Source organism: Corvus cornix, chromosome 14 (genome assembly GCF_000738735.6).
Source record: "Corvus cornix cornix isolate S_Up_H32 chromosome 14, ASM73873v5, whole genome shotgun sequence".
Classification (NCBI taxonomy): Eukaryota; Metazoa; Chordata; class Aves; order Passeriformes; family Corvidae; genus Corvus; species Corvus cornix.
The window spans coordinates 2,979,839-3,003,253 of NC_046344.1; the positions used below are offsets into that span (position 1 = coordinate 2,979,839).

At 41.3% G+C, this 23,415-nt stretch overlaps 1 long non-coding RNA gene across 1 annotated transcript in view; it reads right to left on the reverse strand.

The window, feature by feature from the left end:
- LOC104684839 overlaps positions 1-23,415 on the reverse strand; it is a 148,527-nt gene that overhangs the window by 69,175 nt on the left and 55,937 nt on the right. The window contains exon 3 of the long non-coding RNA XR_751028.4: positions 4,699-4,789. This is a non-coding gene — a long non-coding RNA (uncharacterized LOC104684839). The remainder of the gene's footprint in view (positions 1-4,698; positions 4,790-23,415) is intronic.

Genomic DNA, 23,415 nt, shown 5'->3' on the forward strand with positions numbered 1-23,415 from the left:
CACATCTACTTCCAGAAGGAATCAGATAGAGGCAACTCCCTGTGTGATCTTTCCCTGAACAGGATCTTTCCCTGTGCAGGCAAAGGGAATCAAAGTGATCTCATGGGTATAAAATATTTGATAGTAAGACAACATGGGGGAGAATATTTGCCCAGGAGATTTAAAAAAAATATTCAACTATCTTTGACTATGTGTGTATGCTCCTACAACGAGGTGTTAAATTGCATTGTAACTATTGAGACATCAACATCTACCAACGTTTGCAATTCAAATATAAGCACAGAGTGAAACTATTTAGAGTTGTCAGGGTATGGATCTGTAAGCAGAAGTTTGTACATCATTTGATAGCTATTTATTTCCTGTTAATGTTTATGTAATGTTATGATGTTTATGATGGCCTGACTTTCCATGTGGTGGGGATCATTTCTGATGGGTAACTGGCATCAAATCACTGTTTTGCAAATACAGAATATTTTCATATTTGGCTGGTGAAACAAAAAGATTTCCTAGTGTGAGTATGCTATTAAAATGCTAATAGACCCTATTTGAGAAAGCTTACTCAAACCTCAGCAGGAAACATATACAACATTTACAAAGATTTAGATATGTGTTTTTAACATAAAAGGGTCTCCCTTCCCATGGAACTGTAAGGACCTTTAGACAAGAGTGAGGATAAAGTGATAAGCCAGGCAGATGAAGAAGAAAGAAAAATATATGGAGGGCCAGTGAACTTAATTATGGTGAAATACAGATATAATTGTGAGCATGAGGTATGGGCAGATATTGCAATAGCGACCTTTTATATTTAATGTCCTAAACCAAAATCTAAATGTGAAGATTGCTGACTTTACCTTTTTTTTTTTTTTCCCCCAAGTTACTTTTGGCTGTTTCTGCAGACCAGCCCTTTGAATTATTCCATGCTCAGGTGCTGGTGGGGATTTTCCCCATGACCTGCCACACTCTGATGAGAGCAGGGAAAGGCACAAAGGGATGTGCTTGCTCTCTATTGCACTTTGAGTGATGAGTAGCACCTTCCAGACACCAGGATGTGTGTGTCAGAACTGCTGGGAGCTGTTACACAAAGCCCAGAATGTGAAAATAAAAAGGAAAATCTTGTTTTACCACTGTGTCCCTGGTGAATCGAGGAGCAGAGCTGGCACTGGCTTCAGCAGGGCTGACTGGGTTTGTTCTGTATCGAATTATTGAACTGAATCGAAGCTGCAGGGTCAAAGTAAGCAGAGAATTTGAGAAGCCTATGAAAACAGAGCCCAGATTTGCTGGAGAGCTGTAACCTTCCAGAAATGTAATTAAACAAACAAGCAAGGAGAGCTTGGGATTGAAAGCTCTGTTTAAACATCCGCTGTTGCTTTATTTGAATATCAGAGTGGAAGATAGAGTTCACATGTTAAAAAGGCCAGAAGGCTCCTTTTGTCTTCTTTTTTGTCTTTTATTTTTTTTTTATGGTCCCCCACTGAAACTGAATGTGGAGTAAACTTGAAATTAATGTCTGATGGTCAGTAGGGTGACAGGATTTGAATTCTTGCATTAGGAAACAAATTCCTCATCAAAACCAAATTCTTTTAGTCTGGCTCAATGCAAATATAATGCACAAACTGAACTCACTGACAAATGGCCTGGATATTCAAAGTTATCTATGTTTCAGAAACATCTAATAAGCAATTTGGATTACTTTTTTTAAGTTTTGGCTCCACTTTTACCCTGAAATGAATGTACATAAATTAGTTTATGCAAATGTCATTACATTTCATTGCCATCAGCTTAACATATTTCCTCCAAATGGTTGAACTCCCTTCCATTGTAGGGAAAGCACAAGGCTTAAGACTTCTCCCAAGCACTTAAAAAAAACAATAAATGGAAGAGAAAATGAGAGATTATTTATCTCATGGATTTGTTTTGCTTTCCTAAAACAAAATAATTCTGGATTCTACTTACTGGAAATCTGCTTGGTTAAGAAATATTTAAATGAAAGCAGCACAAGACTGATTTGTTTTGTTTTGTTGGCCTTTTGTTGTTTAGGATTTTTGGAAAGGTTTACAGTGGAACTATAAAACCAAAATGGAACAGAAGGTTAGCATTTTGCAGAATCACACAGAAGACATCCTGATTAAGAAGGTTAATCCCAAACCCAAAGTGTATCAGGAACTTTATGATGAGCAGTTGACTGCTAGAAAATGCCAGTTGCCCATTAAAATGTCTTTTTCTAGATACAGAGTGGTAATGAGCAGTTTTTATGAGAAATGTCCTCCCACATAACCACCCTCTGGAGGACTCCCAGGACTGGTGGCTGCAGACCTGGGCCCCCAGCCCCAAGCTTAGACCAAGGGGAACAAAGCATTCCAGAGACATCACCAAACATCCACACAACCCTTGGAGATACCAGGTTGCTTCTGGGAGCCCACCAAGTCAGGTGTCAGCTACTGAATTTGGAAAAGGGGGAGAGCATCTCTGTGAATCCAGAGTGGAGGTCTGGAACGGAAAAGCCTAAATCTCATTTAGTACTGGCTCAGAGCAGAGCCCCAGATGATTTCCCTGGTGCAGACCTGCAAGCCAAGCCCAGCTTGGCCACACTCACAAACTTCCCCAGCTCTTATGGTCCTGCTGAACTGGTGGCCAAGTGTCCATCCCATAATCTCCATTCCTTATCCTGACACCATCTCCACAGGATGTTTTTTCCATCTCCATATATACTTTATTCTTCCTGCCCTTTTGGTGGGACTATTTATCTTTAGGGAGAAAGATAATAATAGGAATAATAATAATAATAATAATAATAATAATAATAATAATAATAAATAGTACTACTATTAGTATATTTCTCTTTTGTGGCCCCTGCAGAGACAAACATAATGGAGCCCTGATCTTGTCTGAGGCCTTCAGGCAAATGCTCCTTTAATGCCACTATCTCTTAGAAAATACACAACAAATAGACCAGAGAAAAACTAATTTTCTGCCTTCTTTCTGTTTAAATATACTGCCAATTCAACAGACAGGATCCTTTCATCATCTAAATGTCTCTCCCATGTACCTCCTTCCAGTGATTAAAGGCAGGAAAAAGCTGAAGTTGGGCAGTGGTTTCAGCAACTGCAGTTTGTGCTCTCAGTGAGCCAGTCAGTGGTTCTGGAAATCAAAGCAAATGGCTACAAAATTTTCCCAGAACCTGGAAATCACACAGTTTCCAAGATTCAGATGTGTGTGCTGCTGGCTGGCACGGTTAGCTCATACACGTGTGTGTTATGCAAAATTGGCCAGTCTGAATGACAGTAAATAGAATTATTCCCCCATTCTGCAGTATTAGTTTATCTAATAAACTGAATAACCTAGAAACATTGACTGGTAAAAGCCACACGCTGATCTCAGATCTCAGTAGGATCAGCAGGTTTGGTGATTTTTTTTTAAAAGGCCCATATCATACTGCATGATGAGGGTGCACATTTCCCTTCTATCAGCATCACAGTACCTTGAATATTACAATTTTAGTTATAGCAGTACTGAACACAGAAAATATGAAGCACATCATATTAACCAGGAGGCATTCCTCTAATTCAGATATTTGTTCTATAGAGAGAATCACTTAAGAAATAGATCCAATTAACTGTGTTGCTAGGATGTCAGTACAATCTGCTACATACACCTAGCAAATGTGAGTAAGTCTCAGTTTATACCTTCTGGGCTTTTCTGGAATGTGTAGAATCACAGCAATTAATTGCTGCTGTTCAAAGAATACGTTGAAAACCTATTTTGACACATACTCTGGGTGGTTGGGAGTTAAACACACAGAAGAGAATAAGCAGTGGGTGGGAGTTTCAGATGACTGGTAAATAACAGAAGTGTAGTGATTTGCAGTCTTTTAACAATCAGAGGACAGATTATTGACTTGCATAAGAGATGCCAAGGGAAAAGGAGGAGAATGAACCTAATACTGCATGACACAATCAGTTAAGAGCTGATTTAGTAAAATAATGCTGACTTCTTGTAGATAAGCTACCCTCCTCCTTGCATCCAAATGACAATTAAAAAAACCCTCTAATTCCAGTGCTGCCTTTGTGTAAATGCAACTCTTGTACATGCCTTTTTTCCCCCTCTTTATAACACAGGCTACCAGATAAGTCAAAAAGGAGATAAGCTTCCAGTGGGATCCAGATGCTGCCTAGAAGATGTCACAATTGTGAGCAGCACACAAACAACCCATCACTGGGTGCTGCTGAGACCCAGATGGCTCTGTTATCCTTGTGTTCATCCTGAGGAAAGTCTGAGACAAACTGGCTCTTACCCCTGCTCAGAAATGTGGGAAAACAAAGTGCACAGCCTGGGTTCTCTCAGTGTAATAATACCTCAGTAGCTACTCTAAATTCACTGTTTTGAAAACAGCTTGGTCTGAGCTTTGTTTTTTTTTTTAATGAGTTTCCAGTTTGTAATGGCGTTACCCTTTAGAAGAGAATTTGCTTTTCTTGTCCTTTCACACATTCCTCATTCAAGAAACACATAGTCCAAGAAAACAAATATTTAATCTCAGTCATAACTGATCCCAGTCTACCTGAATCAGTACTTCATGTGTCACCAGTAGATACAGCATGGGTCAGAGAAAAAGCCATTTGCTAACACAGTACAACTTAATCCTCATTTTATAAAGGAGTGCAGAGGCAACTTCAAACCACACCAGAAAAATTATGTACTTACAACAAGAGCTGTGTAATTTTTCTCTTGTGTTAAAACCAATTTTCATGTGGCCTGTTCTTGCTAGTAGGGTCCAGATGTCTTCAGCCCTTTCCTAAGCAGACATAAAACAAAACCACTGATTTCAGTAAATTATTTATATTTTTTCAGGCAGTTCACTGGTGACCTGCTCAGCTGTCACACCGAGTGGCCCAACAGCATCCCTCTGCCAGGCTCAAATCTCAGATCCCCTCCCCATATTTCAGGATACATGCATGCACACACATACATTCATATGGATTTATAGAGGACAATTTCAGTTAGAGCTGCAAAGAGAAGTGCTAACTTTAAACAATTACTGGTTTTGTTAACCTACTTTGCTCTATGTGAATTTATTACTATTTTTTTTTAACTGCAGTTAGTATTTCAAGATGAAATCATAACAACCACTAATCACTGCCAACCAGGTTGTGTTCACAAAGGAAAATAAAAGCTTCAGAATACATATGAGCTTCTGGGCTACAATGTTTACAGAGCCTCCAGGATTTTGATCTGTGCACGTCCCTAACGTACCAAATGTTGAAAATCCAAAACAACTGCCAAAATTCACATTTGGCCCTGATTATTTCCTTGTTTATCATGGTTAGCATTCCCCGGATAAGAGATAATGTTGCAAGTTCAATAACCACAGAAAGTTGTGAAGACATACTTAAAGAGGAATATCATTATAATTTTTTAGTGTAAATCTTGGTAGATTTTAATTGAACAGTGCACAGCAATGTTCAGGTCTCCCTTGTGAAAAATTCTAGGTAACAAGATAGATGAAAAACTGGAATTTTTCTGTCAAATATGCATTTGTCTTTCATCTACTAAAACTGCTTTTTTTATCAGCTTTTTCAGCTGCTTTTTAATGTATTGCTGTGAAACAATCCCTGAAATTCCACCAGAAGATCATTTTGCCATGGAGTCACAAAGATCTCAGTAATGGAAGTTTCTCGTCCATTTGCTCCTAAATCTAGGTTATGGATATAAAAATAGCAATTATTGTATTGCTGTTTCAAGACACAAACATGGAACTTACTGTCACAAGCCCTCATTAGGCTGAAGCTCAGCTTCTAACAGATTACTTTTTGGTTTGCTCAACAGGAATTTGCAGAGATAAGCACAAATTTTATAGTTTTTTGAGAAAAAGAACCAGCATCCTTCACCCCAGGACAGCACCACACAGCTGGGACTTAGAAGGAAATTACGAAGCAAGGACAGAGTCATAAGGGTCCATTGCAAGGTTTTTTCTCCTTTAAAACATTTTTCCCAAGCCCTTGCTAGCTCTTGGATGGATTAGATGGTTGATTGCTCTGCACAAAGAGAGCAATCTCCAGATTTGTGGAGAGCCTTATTGTTCCCCATCACTCTTGGCAGGGTGCATCTGGCACGTCTGCTCTTGGGTAGCACTCAATAAACAGGTGAACCAGGCATGTGAAAAGCTAATATTCTGCTGTTTTGACAGTATAATTGTCTCTAATAATAAAGGAAAGCAGCTGCTTCAAAGAGTCTTTCACTTAGAAATTGTTTGGATCCTTATACTTTGACTTTTATGTGGTTTATGGTTCTGTGAAATGGTAACATCTCATTTTATGAATGACAGACAGATGGAGTTTGCTGCAAGGTTTATTGATAGTAAAGCACATAATATCATTCGAGATACTTAACTGCAAGAAATACTGGAGATAACAAAATACTGCTTTCTCTCACTTTTTAAGACTCCTGTTATTTATTTTCATCAGCTCCAAGTTTTCTCTTTTTTTTTTGTGAGTTTTCAGTGCTATCACCTGGTAAGTCTAAAACTTCATGATCTTTTGTCTGAGTGCACAGGGAGAGAGGAGCAGCTGTTTCACAATTAATTGAAAGCCAGCAGAGATGTTGTCCAGATTTCAGAGTAAGGTCTGTTTGCAGCAGAGCCGTGTGCCATCCATCTCTTTCTCTCCCCATCTCCCTCCCACCCCCCACATTCATCTAATTGGATTTTCATGTCCAAATCCCATTCTCTTAATCATAAGGCAAAGAAAATCAATCTTCTGGTATCCCAAAATTTGAGTAAAGCATTTAGTCCAAAAGCACTGAGAGACTTACTCTGAAAAGCTGTCAGACCCAGATTACTAAATTGGTTAACCCTTGTCATTAAAACCATGGTAATAATCCATGAAATCTGATGGTCTAAGGTTGCTCTTTGTTGTTTTAGGAAAGGTTTTATTTTTCCAAACCTTTGCAAAAATCCATAAAATTTATAGGGGACAAACTGATTGTTTTGGGGTTTTTTTTGGTTTGTTTGGTTTTTTATGTTGTTTTTTGCAATATTTGTTACCAAAACATAACATTTTGGAAACAGATACTTCCAACACGTGGTGGCATTATGCAACATTTGACCTGGAAAGAAAAGCACCTGCAATGCATTTTTATGAATTGCTACATATTTACTCTGGCACACTAAATCCTGGAAAACAGAAATCCAGCTCTGCTGCCCATCTTTCCCTGTAGAGATTTCTGTCTCAGGACACAGAGATGCTGGATACTTCATGCATTGCTTTTTCTGGGCTGCATCCTTCCAGCAGTGCAGAGATGCTGCACCTCTGGTCCAGGACCCTCCAGAGGGATGCAGAAGATGTGCACAGCTGGGCCCTGTGACTTCCAGATAGGAAAGTCTGGGATGATAGTTGAAACCCCAAATCTCATCTGCCAGCCCAGCTTTCTGAGTCTGGGAGTCTGGAAGGGAGGGTCCCCAAATCCATCAGCCACAAGAAAAGACACAAAGCTTCCCCTTGCCCCGTGCCTTCTGTATGCCAGGCAGGACATTCAGTGCAGAGTGTTTACCCCATAGCTGAGGTGGTTTGAGAGAATAAATTTGTAAATCAAAGCTTTGGGCTGGTGGACACACTTTTTCATGGGAATGCTTCCCTATGCCTCCTATTTGACATAACAAACAAAAGTTGGCACAGGGCAGGCCTTTAAAAAAACAGGGAGAAAATCAAGTGGCTATAAGACACAATTCATCAGGCCTGCTAAATTCTGTGATAGCTGAAAAATAGCTCAATTTCACAATTCTATTGCTGCATTAAAAATCTGCATACCCATACTATGAGCTACGTCTGTGCTGAAAAGGAAATAATGAGAGATTGTGCTATCCCCAGTGATGCTTAGTCAAAACGGTATATTGAATTTTAATATCAACGATTTCATGAGAATTATTCCACAGGAAAGTAATCAGGCATGTATACCATTGCTGTTTTACTGAAATGTGTACCAGCAGCATGGAAAGTATGTTGTAATTTCCCCTTTCATTTTTATGTGGAAAGAAACAAGCTTCTTTTCTGCTCATCCAAATCTATGAATATTCAAGCTGCTTAACTGAAAATGCATGGAAGGAACAGAGAGAAAAGAAAATTATATTGTATAGGTCTTTTAACAGGAGGGCTTGGAAGAACGCAAAGTTAATTTTTCAGCACCTTACCAGCACCTAATTTAGAGAGAAATGTTTGTCTGCAACATCAGTGCTTCTGTTCTTCTCAAAAGGGACAAAGTCAGGAGCACAAACAGTGAAGGCTACAATTTCCCTTGTCTCCTGCCATCAACACAGAGCATGAGCTCTGTCCCACGCTCTTCCATTACTATGCAGGTAAGAATTTGAAAATTGCACAGTTCAAAGAATATAGCCATGTGGGCACAGAAACAATCCAACTTGGGGACTGCAGTTAGCTCCGGATTGCAAATCTTTATTGAAACCTCTCCAGTCAGTGCTGCAGCCTTGCAACGTCTCACAGCTGCTCAAACAAGGGCCTCCAGCAGAAAAGATGAAAGAAACCCCTAAAATCATACCTTTATATGGTTATCTTACAACAGGATCCCCTTGTAATTGAGAGCCACCGGTGCTGCTGATCCTAGAACCTCTCTAGTTAGGCTCTGCTTTCCTTGGGATGTCTCTGAGTCATCCTGAGGCTCTATTGCCATCTGAGCAATGAAGAAAATAATCTCTTTGCACATATTTTTGGTTGCTTTCTGACAGTGGCTGCCCACATGGTGCCTTGCTCAGCTTTCTCACTGAAAGGATCCCCAAAAGGAAGACCCCTCCAATATTCGCTCCCTCTCGAAGGAGTGGCCACCTGACGTTCAACCTCCCCAGGACTCAGCCCAAACCAGGGCACAGCTACACTGAACTGGGCTGGAGATCCCTTTTTGTATTCTCCATCTAGGTCCAGCCCCAGACAACCTAACCAGGAACCTCAGAGTCATAAAAAGCACTTTTATGTTTATCTGTCTCACAAGAAAGAGTTTTTAAAGACACCACAGTGTTCCCGGCTTGTGCACTCCAGTTGTGGTGAGGTCACAACTTACTGCCAGGACCGAGAGGAGACCTCTGGTCCTGGAGAGAAACCTCCAACGAAGACCCATCCAAGCAATTTAGAGCTCCCTGTCTCAGGTTTTTCAGTGGGTCATGGGACAGTCTGCTGGAGGAAAAGCAAAGAAAATGACCTTTAAAAAGGAAGAGAGGAAAGATGTGGATTGCTTATGTCTCATGATAGACACATAAAGTAGCTGTATCAGGTGTCAGTGTTGACTGCTGGTTGCAGTTCAACATTAAAAGATAAATTCCCAGCTGACAAAACACAACTCAATCCCCAAGCAATTGTTTCACAATAATATTTGCTGGGAAGTTGCTGCACAGCTTTGGGAACCCTGTAAAAATTCCTCCAGGGAAGAATTTCCCTCATGCTGCAGCGAAGCCAGTGTTTCTACCAGCATTTATCACACACCTAGCAGCTTTATAACCTTTTAAAATGTGCAGTAGCTGGGCTTGTGACAAACTTCCTGATCTTTTACAGGAGACACGCAATATTTCCCATCCATTATGCAAATCCAGATTTCACAAGAGGTTCTCCAGGGATTGCCTGAATAAATCCAGCAAAGCGAGTCCTGAAGCACTTAAAGACAACAGACCAGGTCAATAAGGACAGGGTTGGCCTAATCTGTGAGGTAATTAAAAACATAAGTAGGAGATTTGAATGTTTATTTATCCAGTTATGAATTCCTCAGTGGGGAGGTGTGGGGTTGGACCTGAAGAAGGAAAAATGAGCAGAGATGCAAAATCTCTGGTGTATTTGATTGCCTCTCTGATTATTTCTATTAAATGATGGAAGACGGGTCAACAGATTGTCTTGTTGTTTTTGCCTCCTGCATGTGGCAAACCTGGGGGGCTCCTGTGCTCAGGGCAGAGCCAACACTTGTGGGAGCAGAGCTGGAACAGCTGCTGGAAATATTTAAGTTCAGAAGCGAGGGAGGCAGGACATGCAGTAACTTGCAGTACTGGAAAATGCAGCTCAGCATAAAGAGCAACAGAAATTGAAAGCCCCATCTGAACAGGAGCCAGTAGCTCATGGATCTTCCTCTTTGGCAACTCCTCTGCATACTCCAGAGTGGAAAAACATTTATTATACCACAGCAATCCATGTCTTCCAAAAGACAAAGTCTGTGCTGCTTTCCCATGCCACCGTCAGGCATCACCCCTGTCCTGCAGGCATCGCTATATCAAAAACCACGTCTTGCATTCCAGCTGCAGCTGATGGAAACACCACCCTCACATGGAACACAGCCCAGCAGCCCCTTGAGAAAGGAAAGGAGACAACTGCAGACCTCTGCTCAATCTTCTGACTCCCACCAGGTCCTCTGCACCCCAGCCTCTCACACTAACCCCAAGATGAAACAAGGTGATACCATCTTCCCGGTTTGTGCCAGACCCTGTGTGAGCCTTGTGGCTTTGCAGGATGAATTGAGCACTTCAGACTCTGAAGATGTGAAAACAAACCCTACTGCAAATATTATTCAGAGTTCAGTGATCCATGTTCTCCTAAGGGCAATCACCAGCTTTCTGCTCGTGCCAGCATTGCCCCTGACAATTTCTCAATAAAAATTTCCTCCAAGCAGTTGTTCAAATGGAAAAAATGCAGGTAAAACAGAAATCTTAAAAACCACCATATAGACTCTGCTGATGAACTTTATCATCTAGCTTTAAGTCACTGGAAAAGAAGTAGGAGGGGAAAAGACAAGTTCAAATGGTCTGAGTTAGGAGTGGAGCTAGTTATCCATATCCTGGCTGAAATACATTCATAGGACTACCGGAGAAGATGTATTTTTAAAATGTAATATGCAAAAGCAAATGTAAAGTGTTGGTGGCTTGAAAGCATGTCTGAAGTGTGAAAGATGAAAGACTCGGAGACACTTCCATTCAGCTGTCCAACAATTTCAGGGGCTGCTGTCTACAGAATGAGCCCTGATGTAGCCAGGCATAAATGAGATTCAAAAATTGACAGCTGTGAATAAGTCTTCTCTTAAAATAAAAATACAAGGGGTAACCTGCATGCAAAACTGAGCACCTCTTGCTGGCTCTCCCCTCCAAACACATCCAGTTTTATTTACACTCAGTAGGAAGATTTGTGTCAATTTCTCATTTGGCATAAGCAACATCTGCCTGGTGATAAGATGCACTGGCACTCATGATCTCAAATGTTTACATCCACAAACTGTTCTACAAGAACTTAATATATTGGCCTTATTTTTCACCAGCCTTGACCCATTTTACAGGGGCATAAATCAGAACAAATTACATTTAGGTGGCAGTAAAACCAGAGCAGTTTCAGTGGACATTAACTTTTAAGGCTTTTGCAGCTGACAATGGGGAAGAGTGCACAGGAACAACTCTACCTCTTGGACACCTCATACAACACTCTGAAAACTGCTGCAGCTTTAAATTGCTGCACAAGCACAGAAAGAATAAATGAAATTGGAGGGAGATTTCAATTCCACATGAGCTCACTTACTGTTCCAAATGCAGCTTAAAGGTCTCTGTGTAAAAACAGACCTCACTCAAGACATTCCCCAGATGAAGACACATATTTGCAGCTTTCATTGATAAGTTGTGAGATTTTTTTGTTCTCATTTGGATGGTTTTAGAAGGTTGCCTTATTATCAGGGTTGAGCATCCCCTATCTTACAAATATGGCATTTGCTGCAGCAAAAATTTTTAATTTGCAAAAAAATTGGATTAATTCAAAAGAAATAGAGAAAAAAATAATAATGGAGTTGATGAAAACTATAAAGGAAATTATTATTAGCTGCTTCTGGGAAAAAAATGTAGTGCAATGTTATTCTGATACTTGTTTCTAGGAATCAAAAATCCTTTCAGTAAATTGTATCAACCAAGTGTCAAACTATGGATTGATTTCTCTGCCTCAGCATTCCCAGTCTTGACAATTTGCTGATGCTTTTTCACCCAGTCTTTGCTTACATTCCCAACACTACTTTTGAGGTATATTGTACAATATCTCCTGAACATACACTGATGCTGAAATTCCCACAAAGTTACAGGAGGGCCTTAGAGGATTCAGTGATGTCTGCAGTGTTCTAACATAGACACAGCCAAAACCAATCCTTTACAAGGTATTGGGACTGAAACAGATAACATAGCACATTGTGCAAATATAGAGATTAATTATTGAAAAAATTAAGTGGTTTGTCCAAGGTCACACATAAAATTGTTTGCTTGAGAGCTACTCCTACACCTTAGGAAAAGTCCAAGGGAAGAAATCAGCCAGTGTTTATGTACCCAAAGATGTGATGAAGTGACAACTCACTATAAACCACTATTTCCCTCCATTTCCCACTTCTTCACAAACACATGTGGCAGAGCAGGGCAGAGATTCGTGTGCTGGACCCTGTACACTCAGCTGCCTCCCCAGCTGCAAGGGCTGGAGAGCAGAGGGCAAAATGGGCAGAAATAGGGGGCAAAATTGTGTTTAGAGCTTTGCAAGAGGCTTGTGAACAAGGTTTAAAAGTGCCAAGAGAGAGGGTGGTGTAGCATGGGCTGAAGGAAGAGACCAGTCTGATAGAGACAATTAAAAAATCAGGGTGCAGGATTAGAGACTGAGAGGAACACGTAGAAATTTTATGATAGTAAAAGCACATACAGCATGGAGGAGGAGTAATGTTGAAGCACACAGCAATATTTCATACACTTTAGTTATTAAAAATCCTCTCTCAGAAATAACTATCTGCCTTCACAGCAACTGCTCTTCTCCAGAGAACAAATGTGGTCTATTAGTTTCCCTTTATACAGCCTGCATTGTTGCAATATTGAGCAATGTTTGAATCTAATTCTTCTGACACAGTTATGAAAAATGTAACTTTTAAACCTTAAAATATTTACACAGCTAGTGAGACTTACACAATTAGAGCCTGAATCAAATTGTCATTTGTATGTGGTATACAATGAAACATTCCTTAAATTCAATCAGTTAAAATAAAAGCAGCAATAAAGCATCACCAGACAAGAGGAACCCATTTTTGCCTGCTGTTTGTTTATTTATGTATTCATCAGCTTAATAAATTTCCACCAGCCTTGCAAGTATGCGCATTTTAATGACGATTTTGGAGAAGCAAGGGATGGGATTGGGGTGAGGAGGACACAAGTTTTCTTCTCAGCCAGGAAAATGAAGTATCAACACCTGCCCTTGTAAAACGCCATTCACGAGTGGATTCTGTGCCATGAGTGAAGTTCATGAGAATTTGGGATCAGTTTTAGGAATACTATTATTTATCACTAGTAATAGTTTGCCAAACTAATTGATTTTGCTTTTCTCACTGTGATTGGTGTTTATTGCTTGTAGGAGCTCCTGTTAGACACAATCAAGCAAAGAGGCTAGAGTGCCTGCCTGCACCTAATCTTGTCCAGCAATTTCTTTTCATTAGTGGGATAAAGGCACTCTGCTGCATTCAGAGCTCCACTTTGTGCTCTTGGAGTATGCAGCTTAACCCTTTTAACATGATTAAAACAAACAAAGATCAACACAGCCAGCACTTCTCAGAATTGCACAGACAAGCCTAATTGCTATTGAAACTTCATAAAGGATACAAAAAAGCTAAAACTTTTCCCCTTTTTACTTTAAGTAGGGTGGAAAAAATCTAATTGATTGTGATCAGTAAAGTCAATAGTTTGAGAAGTTGTCAGGGTTACTGGATTTATTGTCCTTTTTCAGCAGTCTTGGCCATTACTTAACTATTGGATTAATTGTATGCAGAACAAATCATCTGCCATTTCATTTTATGACTCATTAAGCAAGTATAGCAGATAACCATTACTGCTTTTTGGTGTAAGAAGATTTGAAAACTTAGGCACTGTTAATGATGCTAGAATTAGGAAAAGCAAATACCTTGCTGTGTGCAAAGGTCAGAGTAAGCACTAATGGAATGCTTATCTGTCCCAAAAGTGAAATAAATGAATTTCCTGAGCCTTGGGAGAGGTATAAAGCTGAGACAGGAGGCTGCAGGGTGAGGAAATTGCAGTTCAGTTGCAGGTGGCTCTCAGTGGCACTGTAATGTAGAGCACTGCTACCCACAGAACCCTGAATATCTGCAGGAGACTGCTCCCCTGGAAGGAGAGATCTGCCTTGGACAGAGCTGGGGCCAGCCAGGAACATGCCTGGATTTTGGGGAGACTGAGGTATAATGAAAGAGGCTTTACAGAGGGTCACACTCGTGGCACACTTTGGAAGGACAAAAAAAGAGGGGAAGGGGCTGATCTTGCCAGCATGGGAAGAGAACAAGTCTACACTGTGATGAGTTTTCTGGAGGTGTCTCAAGCTCTTTCACTCTCAGCCTGTGCTCTCCCCCAAAGCCCATCACCATCTGTAAAATCTCCTGAGGTACAACACCTCCCTCTGCTCCTCTAACAGGGAGAGCTTTGCAATCTGCTTATGAAGCATCCCATAGGATGTGCTGATCACACACTGCAGTGCCTCCTGCAGCTCCAGAGGGAAACGGGGGAAAAAAGCAGAGCATGCAGTGAAAAAAGTGGGAAATGATTGTTTGTTTACTAATAAAACTCTTGTTTCTTTGTAAGCAGAGTATGAATTTGTGCACTTTCAGGTGCAGAACACAAGACTAATTAAACTAAATTGCAGATGTGTCATCTTTCTGTTCGGGATTTCTCTCTCTTTTTTTTTTTTAACCCTGGAGATTAAGTGCTTATACTCTTCTTTTTCAAGAAACTAATAATAAGAAGAACAGCAGTAATCTCTCACCAGTGCCATTAAAAGTATCTTTTATTTTAATACTCATCCCATATATTTGTTGCAATCTGACCTTTAAAGCTGTGAATAACGTCAATCAAAGCACAGTCATTTATCCTCATCATTTTAATTACTGTTCTCAATAGTGATCCCATTTTACCCATTTTCTACACTTACTGTATTAAAAAATATAAAATTTACTTCCCCTCTCATTCTTAAAATATTAAAAGCATGGGAAGCTAAATCCTGGTGAAACCTGCTGTCAGAGATAAAATGTTTTTAGGAGATGGAAAGAGACAAGCAAGAGATGTGAGAAGTCAGCACAAAGCCCTCTAAGTCTTGCTGAGTTAGGAAAAGTCTGTGCACGTGGGCTGATTTCCCCCAGGTTGAAATCTGGAAAAGGGGAGGGGACACCTAAAGCGTTCACTAAGAAAAATCAAGGTGTGCCTGTGGAACCTGCAATAGACGGCCTGTGGCAAGGAAACCCACATTACAAAGGCATCACAAATTGCCAGGAGAATGGAAGGGACTCTTTTGGGCTGGGAATAGGAAGGAGAAACGCAGAAACTGGCACTCAGTTCCTCGGTGACTGGGTTGCTGCCCCACCTCTCTGCTAACTGAGAGACCCACAGCATCGGAGCAGGAGGGGAGTTAAAAACACTGTGATCCTCTTCTTTGAAACGACTCTCAGTTCTTATCTCCTCCCTGCCTGGAGTTGTCATTTCTGATGGAAAATCCTGGTGATCAAACAGCAGGGAGGCACCGGGCTCGTGTGGCACCAAGGTAACCCCAGGACTGAACAGATGAAGTCTTTGAAATGACTTACTGGCAGTGGTTACAGCATGTTCTAAGCACTTGCATGATGTTTGTGAGTCGTTTGGCTTAATCCTCTCCCTGATGAATGAGTTTTCATAGATCCAGGACAAACTCCTCATTTTTCTTTTCCTTTTAATAGAACTCCACCATGCAGCTCCTCTAGAGCTGGCACCTTGTAGGGCTGTTTTGTCATTACCCAAGTTGCTGCAATGTTCTCCTTTGAGTGAATGCTAAATTTTCTTCCCCCCTCCAATTTGCTTTTCTCCCATCATTCCATGTAACTGCATTAGAAAGGAAAGATGTCTCAGATGTTTAGCAAGAGAAAGGTTTGCTTTGTTGTACTTAGGAATAGAAACATTTCCTTGTCCTGCCGGCTTTCTTCACTTAAAACTACAAGAAAGCAAATAACTGCGGACAGTCTGATGGTCTCAGAGCAAGTTGTCCCCACAGAACAGCAGTCCAAACCTTTACAGCTTCATCAGCTACTGCTCACAAAATGCAACTGAAAAAATCCCCAATATTGCTTTTATTACTATTAATTTAATATTATATGTATATTTGTCCATAAAATGCATTTCTCTGCCTTAATACCACAGACTCATTCATCACATCAGAGCTTCTCACCCTTCCTTTGTTTGATACTGTCCAAGGAGCACCATGGAGAGCACTATTATTTCCTCTGATAACTTTTTTTATTTCCCCTTTCCTATTTCACCTCATTTAACATACTAAGTACATGCTAGGAGTGCAAAAAGAATTGCCATACATTACCATCTGAATGCAATGAGAACCCATTTTATGCTGCCTTAACTTTGGATTTCTAGTGCTTTGAATGCAACTGGGGTAAGCATTTTGCTTAACAATGGGGTGCTATTATTAAGAAAATAGCAGTTAATGGCCATATCTTCCTGCTCTAAGAACTCTCAGCTGCATTGAAACATGAGGCAAATCCACTATTTTGCTGTTCTAAATGAAAGCACCACTATAGGTGAGATGTTTAGATTCTGCTGCCAAGCACTTTCCTTTGAGCAAAATTTAAGCTTCTCTAGTAATTTAACTGATAATAAAAATATCTACAATAATATTATGCATTGTTTGCAGACAATTATAGCTAATCAAATAGAAGGTTGCTAAACTTTCTATTTAACTCCTTTAGTCTCGCAGGTCATTTTAATTGACCTCATGAACATCTCAGGTGCCCAGTGACACATCTGTTCCTGAAATTACAGCATCCCAGGGGCTAACCAGGGGCTGGAATTCAGGCAGAGCAGTTGCAAGTGGACCGGAATGGCTGTGACAGGCGGTGGGGACCGGGGAGGGTGGCAGGAGCTCTGCGCAGGTGAGCAAGCGCGAGGCGCCAGTCACGGCTGCTGGTAACAAGAGATGTGGGAGCAGCACTGCCACAGCCCCAGCTCTGGATTTCCATCATCATGATCCTGTGACAACTGAAAAATCTCCCAGGTGGCCAGAGTTGTTATAAAACACACAGGCATTCATAAATTCACGAGAGCTTGCGCCTTGCTTGCTGAATTCATCTACCCTGGCGGTTCCACGGGCGGGGAAAGGCACACCAAGTTAGCACTCAGCAGAGCGGGGCAAAGGGCTCCCAGTGCTCACCCTAAAAAGATCTGGCATTAAACAGGCCAAATGAGGCTTCTCAGCAGGGAATGAACATGGATTGTCTATCAATCTGTCATGGCAAAAACGAGCTCCAAGCAGAGGCATTATTGCTCTTCTGGACAAGGATGCACGGAGCTGCCTGGGAAGTGGGCTGTGAGAAATGTGTTAAATAAAATGACATGGGAGCAGCAAGAGCAGGGAGAGATGGAAATGAGAGCAGAGATGTTATTAAGGCAGACAACCGAGATAGCCTTGGAGCTACCAGCATATGTGTCAAATAGCTGGTTGGTCAAAGAGTTTTAGTCACTGTTCTCACAGTTCCTCATCAGCAGACCCTGACGACAGTGGCTGAATTAATTCCTTTCAACATCTCCATGAGTTACTTTTAGAAATGCAACTTTCGTTCCTCTCCCTGTCTCCACTTTACCAGCAAAGTTTAAAACAATCCACAGAAGTTTTCAAGGGGTTAAAATATATGGCCCCTCTAATCTATTTCTAACCATGTGGGGTAAAGTTTCACATTCCTGACATATTAAGTGAAAATAATTCTTTTGTATTTTGAACTACTTCCAATGCCATCTGGAGCATTTTAACAGTAGATGACTCGCTAGCAAACAGTATAAAATCCAAAGTGCTTATAAGAAAGATACATGGCTACAAGTTACCCTATTAATATTCAGTGGTTTATTTTATAACTTTTGAAGATACCAGGCTCTAATCTGCACGCAACTCCAATTAATGTTAATGGGAATTATGCGAACATCCAGAGCAGTTATATGGCCCTTAAACTCTTGGTACAACGACACTCATTGTCTACTACTCTAAATTTGCATAAGCAATTAATGTCTCATTAGGAACTCATATGGTGTGAGGGAGGAAAGAGCATAAGTGCCTCTATGGAAACTGCATTAGGTCACATAAAAATGACTTTACTGGTTTAATCTTGTTTCGTATTTGTACATGCAGAAGAAAGACAAAATTGCAGAGAGGAACAGTTTGGCAGAGATCAGTGTGGCTGCTGTGGGGTAAGGCAGACCTGCAGTTGCAGGAGATGTTTCCAGTTGGACACAAGGCATTTAGACAGGAACCAAAAGAGGCCGCTGGGCTCCTCTGACAGCAGAGCAAGCTCAAACCATGCGCTTTAGTGTCTGGGATTTGGTAATTCCCGTACTTCAAACAATGGAGTAGCCCCACTGAAGTCAAGCAAAGACCTTTACTTTGCTGGCCTGTAGCCATCACCCCTTCATCCTTAGAGAAATCCAAACCGTTTTGGTTTGAGGTTGCTTTGCCACATTCAGTGAATGTAAAAACTGAACCCAGGATTTGAGGCACGGCCTCACCAGGGCCCAGTACAGGGGGTGGTCACTGCCCTTGTCCTGCTGGCCACACTGTGGATAACACAAGCCAGGACACTATGAAAATCCCAAATCATCTTCAATATTCCATGATGTTGAGAAGCTCTGCTGCAGCTGCTGCAGGGAGGGTTTTAAGGACCAGCATCTGAAGGAGTGTGTGAATGACTGATCTATTAAAGAGGGTCACTCAAAAACCACTCTGGAGCTCGATGGAGACTCCACACCAAGCACACACTGAAAAAGTTGATGTTGCCTGAGAGAACCCATTCCTTTCCCAAGGAAATCTAATGGGATTCATACTCTGAAGTCAAAGAAAATCCTGACTATTAACTGAAAATACAACTAAATGTTCTTGGTGTGTTCAAAAACCCTGAGAGAGCACATCCAGCACTCAGCTCCTGGTAGCTGTTACTTGTACCTTCAGCATCCTTTGGGGCTGCTCCAGCCAGTACAGCTGTAAAGAGCAGCACATTTCTTTGGGAGAATCCCAAAGGGACTCAGGAGTTCTAACCGGGCTGTGCTCTCATAGGTGCAATGCTGTTTCTTACCACGATATTCCAGCTGAAGTGGGAGGAATTTCAGTGGTGTGTCTTTAGTTCAGTGGGGTTAGACAGCTCATCTGAGCACTGGCTCCCAATCAGTCACAGAGTCTTGGGCCAAAACTGGCACACAAAAGAGAGCTCCACCAAGTGCTGTAATTTTCAGTGGAAAGGGAGATGGAAGAATTGAAACAAGGACAGTGCAGTCCGAAATGGACACGAGCAGTTAATCAGGAGAGCGAGCACGGTGCTCACGCGGTAATTTATGGCAAGAGTATTTTTTCTGGATGAGCTGTTTGTTATGCAAGTACACGGAGTTAATCCAGTGCTGATTTGTCAGGACATGGACCATAGCACCTGAAGAATACTCCTGGCAAATATTTCAGATCCAGCTACCCTGAACTGTACCTCTGATACCTCTCAAAGCTGCTAGAACTGATGTTATCTGGACTGAAGGAACACATGAAATGAAAAAGACTTTAACCTGGAAAATGGTGAAGATCTGGGAAACTGAACTGGTTAGAAATGGTTGGATCTGGTTCTAGCTGCTTTAAACCAGTTTGAGCCAGTTGGGTCTGGTTGGATCCAAACAGAAGGAACACCGCAGAAAAATTAATACTTCTAAGCTGTGTTTTCAAAAACATTTGAATCTTCGAGTTTGACCCATTTTCACCTGCTGTAAACAGGGGCAGTTTCTCACATGGCTGGAAGTCAAAGCTAGTGTAACATTTTTCCCTTCAGATAATCACCAACTCAGAGCATGGTGCTTGCCATAAACGTGTGAAGCACTGCTTTTCTACTAAATCGGGGCAGATTTAACATATTTTCACTCCGTATTCGGGGTCAGAGTACCAGCACACTTAGCCTTAACTGTCTTTAAATACACTGCCAGGGGAAGGAAAACAGCACCACCACAGAAATTACGAAGAGTCACCTCCTATAATTCAAAGCCCTGGCTTCAGTGGGGCTCAGCTTCTCTGGCTGTGAGTAATGTGAGTGTTCCCACCAGCCTGCTGCCTGCCAAGCTCATGGTTTGCATACTTCAGTAGAAATAACAGACGAAACATTAACAGTGTTTATCTCCACATTTTTGTTCTGCCCTTTTGTAAGAATTGAGGCACTAATCAATATTTCCAGAAGTGAACGTGGTGTTAAAAAATACTTTTGATTAAACAGTTGTACTGCTAGTGTTTTTTTTTTAAAACAGAGATTTAAATGTTACAGACAATCTGTTAAGTTTTAGTAGTGAGTGTGCTTTATTAGGCTATAGGAGTCACTTTGGACTTCACAAGTAAAATTTTCCATCACCTTTTAATTAAAAGTCTTTCTGCAAGAGTATAATTTATCTCCAGTTGAGGCAACAGTCTATGTGAGTAGAGCCTGCCTCCATCTCAATAGATCAGCCCAAAGCGCCAGATGTTTTCTGTGAGGAATAAAAGCCTTTTGGCTTGGGGATTTTTTTCTGTTCTTAGTTGCAGTCCCCAGGCTAACACAGCCATGTTGACACTGAACAGATCAATTGGATGGTTAATAATGATGATTTCTTTGGGCTTTGACTTGCTCAAGAGAATGATCAGAAAAACATTTGCAAAATGGGGGTGAGTAATTATATTCTCCAGCATGGTTTTAATAAGAAAACCAAGGGAAGAGAAATAAGCACAATCCTGAGATGCTGATGAACAGGACTGTGTGAAAACATTAAACATAAGAAAAATTGTTTGGTCTACATGCTCTGCAGGCAGACCCTTCTTGAAAACCCCTTGACACTGTGCTCAGCTCAGGCTGTGAATCCCAGGCTCTCAGCAAGGCCCAGCCACCACAACTGCACCTCAACACTGTGATCACAGGCTGCTGGGTCAGAGCAGCTTTGTGCTGGACAAACCCAGGCATCCCCAGGCCCAGCAGGTTTAGCCCTGTCTTTGCCAGCCCTGCAGTGGCAGCTGGGCTGTGACACCCATCACTGATCACACCTGAGAGCTGGCTGCCAGCCCTCCTGGAGGCAGCAGTGGTGGCTCCAAAGAGCTTTCCTACAGGAGCTGGAAAACTGGCAGCACATCTGCTTCTTGGGCTCAGCACTTGCACTGCCAGCATGAGCTGAAAGCAGCAACAATTTAATTCAACAGGAGGGACTGGACAAAAGTGCCTGGCAGGGGACACCCTGCTCCCTTTGTCACTTGTGCAGCTGAAGCAGTGTCAGCCCTCAGTCCAGGGTCAAAGGACAGAGGGGATACAAGGCAGAGCCCTCAGTCTTCTCCTTGTATCCTTAACTGTTCTCAGACTGAGATCGCAGTCCCACAACTGTCTCACTTGCTCCCAGTTGGACACTCAACCATAAAGCAAACACGTGTGCTGCTCGTGCTGACAGACTTGGCTCTCAGGGTTCAACAGTTCACCTTAAAATAGGAAAACTTTCTTTCGCCAAAAATTTAGACCATCTGCATAAGCACACTTACTGGCAGGAGTTCTCTCCCACATTCTTTCTCTCCTTTCTGCTTAAAAAATTTTCTTATTAGTGGTAGACTGTGTAAAAAAGATTCAGCATTCAGACCCTTGAGTATAAAACACCGTAAATAAGCAACAAAAGAAAGGGAGAATACTGCTGTGTCCCGAGGTATGCTGAGGCTCATAGGAATGGTACAAATTTCTAACATCCTGTTTGTTTTTCTGGTATTATGGAAAAGCATGTGTGCAATACAATTTTCCATGTTTCACTTCTCGATGCCTTGTTAGCAACAATTGCAGTTCCCGGGAGGACTGAGCAGTGGAGTCTCTTGTACTAACTCCATATAGAGTGAATCTTTGGGGAATTTCATACTTCACAGTACAAGCTATCAATACAAAAAATCATAACTGCTTCTGGTTGAACAAATATTGCTGCAGTTACTGTAGAGGCAGGGCTGTTAACTCTTTAAAACCCCTTTATCTGATGTTCACATTTCAAACCACATCACTCCCAGTGTCTGAGGTTTAGCCAGTCTTGTCTGTCAGACTCTAATTACTTTCCTTCCACCCTTCTCCCCAGTACATATAAATAAAGGCTTTTACATCTTACCTCCCAAGCTACAATGAAATGCCTTTGTTTTTGAACACAGTGGAACAAAATCAATGTTGTATTATTCAGTAGTCGTGGGAAATAGTTCTTTATTTGGATGCAATTAAACTTAAATGGTTAGTTCTGCTTTTTATCAAAAGCCTCTATGAAATATGTATAAACACAGCAATCTTTGCCTGCTCATTTATTCACTTTGAATAAACTATGCAGAATTAAATTGAGCTTTATTTCATTTTTGCTCTTAATAAGGTGGATAACTAGCTAGTAAGTTCTCAGGACATGGTACATGCTGTATTGATCTTGTTTCTTTAATCTACTTCCAGAAAAAATAGGGGCAGCATCCTTGATGCTTCAAATGCCAGTATTTTTCCCTTACTGAAAGTGTAGCTCTGTGCAGCAGCTGAAACTGGTGGATTTGGGCCCATTTATTTCTCATTAAGTCAATGGGCATCTTCTCATTGATGGTGACATCTGAGAGCATGTGGCTGAGTGTCATGGCACAAATCCACAAAGCTTTGGAATTTACAATTTAATACATGACATTTCTTAAGATTTCTGCCCAAGTTTTTGGAAGCAGGAGGAGTTCTAGCTGGAGTTTTCTGAGAAGTGTTACTGCAAGGAAGTTTTAGGGAAAACAGAGGGCAGCTTCCATAAGAGACAGCCAGTTTGCTCCAAAATCAGCATCCACAGGTGCAAAATGCTCAGGCTGCTCTGAGGTAGAAGCAGAGCTTGCACAGTCCAGCCATGTGGCTCCAAATATTTGGGGCTCCCCCAGGCACAGAAGAAAATTCTGAACTGCCCAATCCAGTTAAAGATCACTTCCATCAGCATTTTGCTTTCTTAACCTCTAAAATTTGATCGTTTTCCTCCCAAAGGAAAACCAAGTTCATTTCCATCATAATTGTGAATGAAAACTTGTTCACAACAAGGGGAGCTCCTGCAGGATGGAAACATTGACGATTTCACAGGTTTGCCTACTGGAACCATCAGATGGCTGAAGCCATAAAGTTATGAAGAAGATCAGGTTGCCTGGGCAACAATTTTTCCAGAGTCAGCAGATCAGTCTTGCAATTTATTTTTAGCTTTTCTCAAGAAGAGAAATGCCATTGCAGAAACAGAAATACCATTGCTGGGGACAAAAAACCAAACGCACTGATCCTAGAAGCAGTAAAAATATTAGCTTGATTATATTGGTATGAGAGAAAATACAACCTAGACTTCTGCAAAACAGCCAAAATCACAAGCTT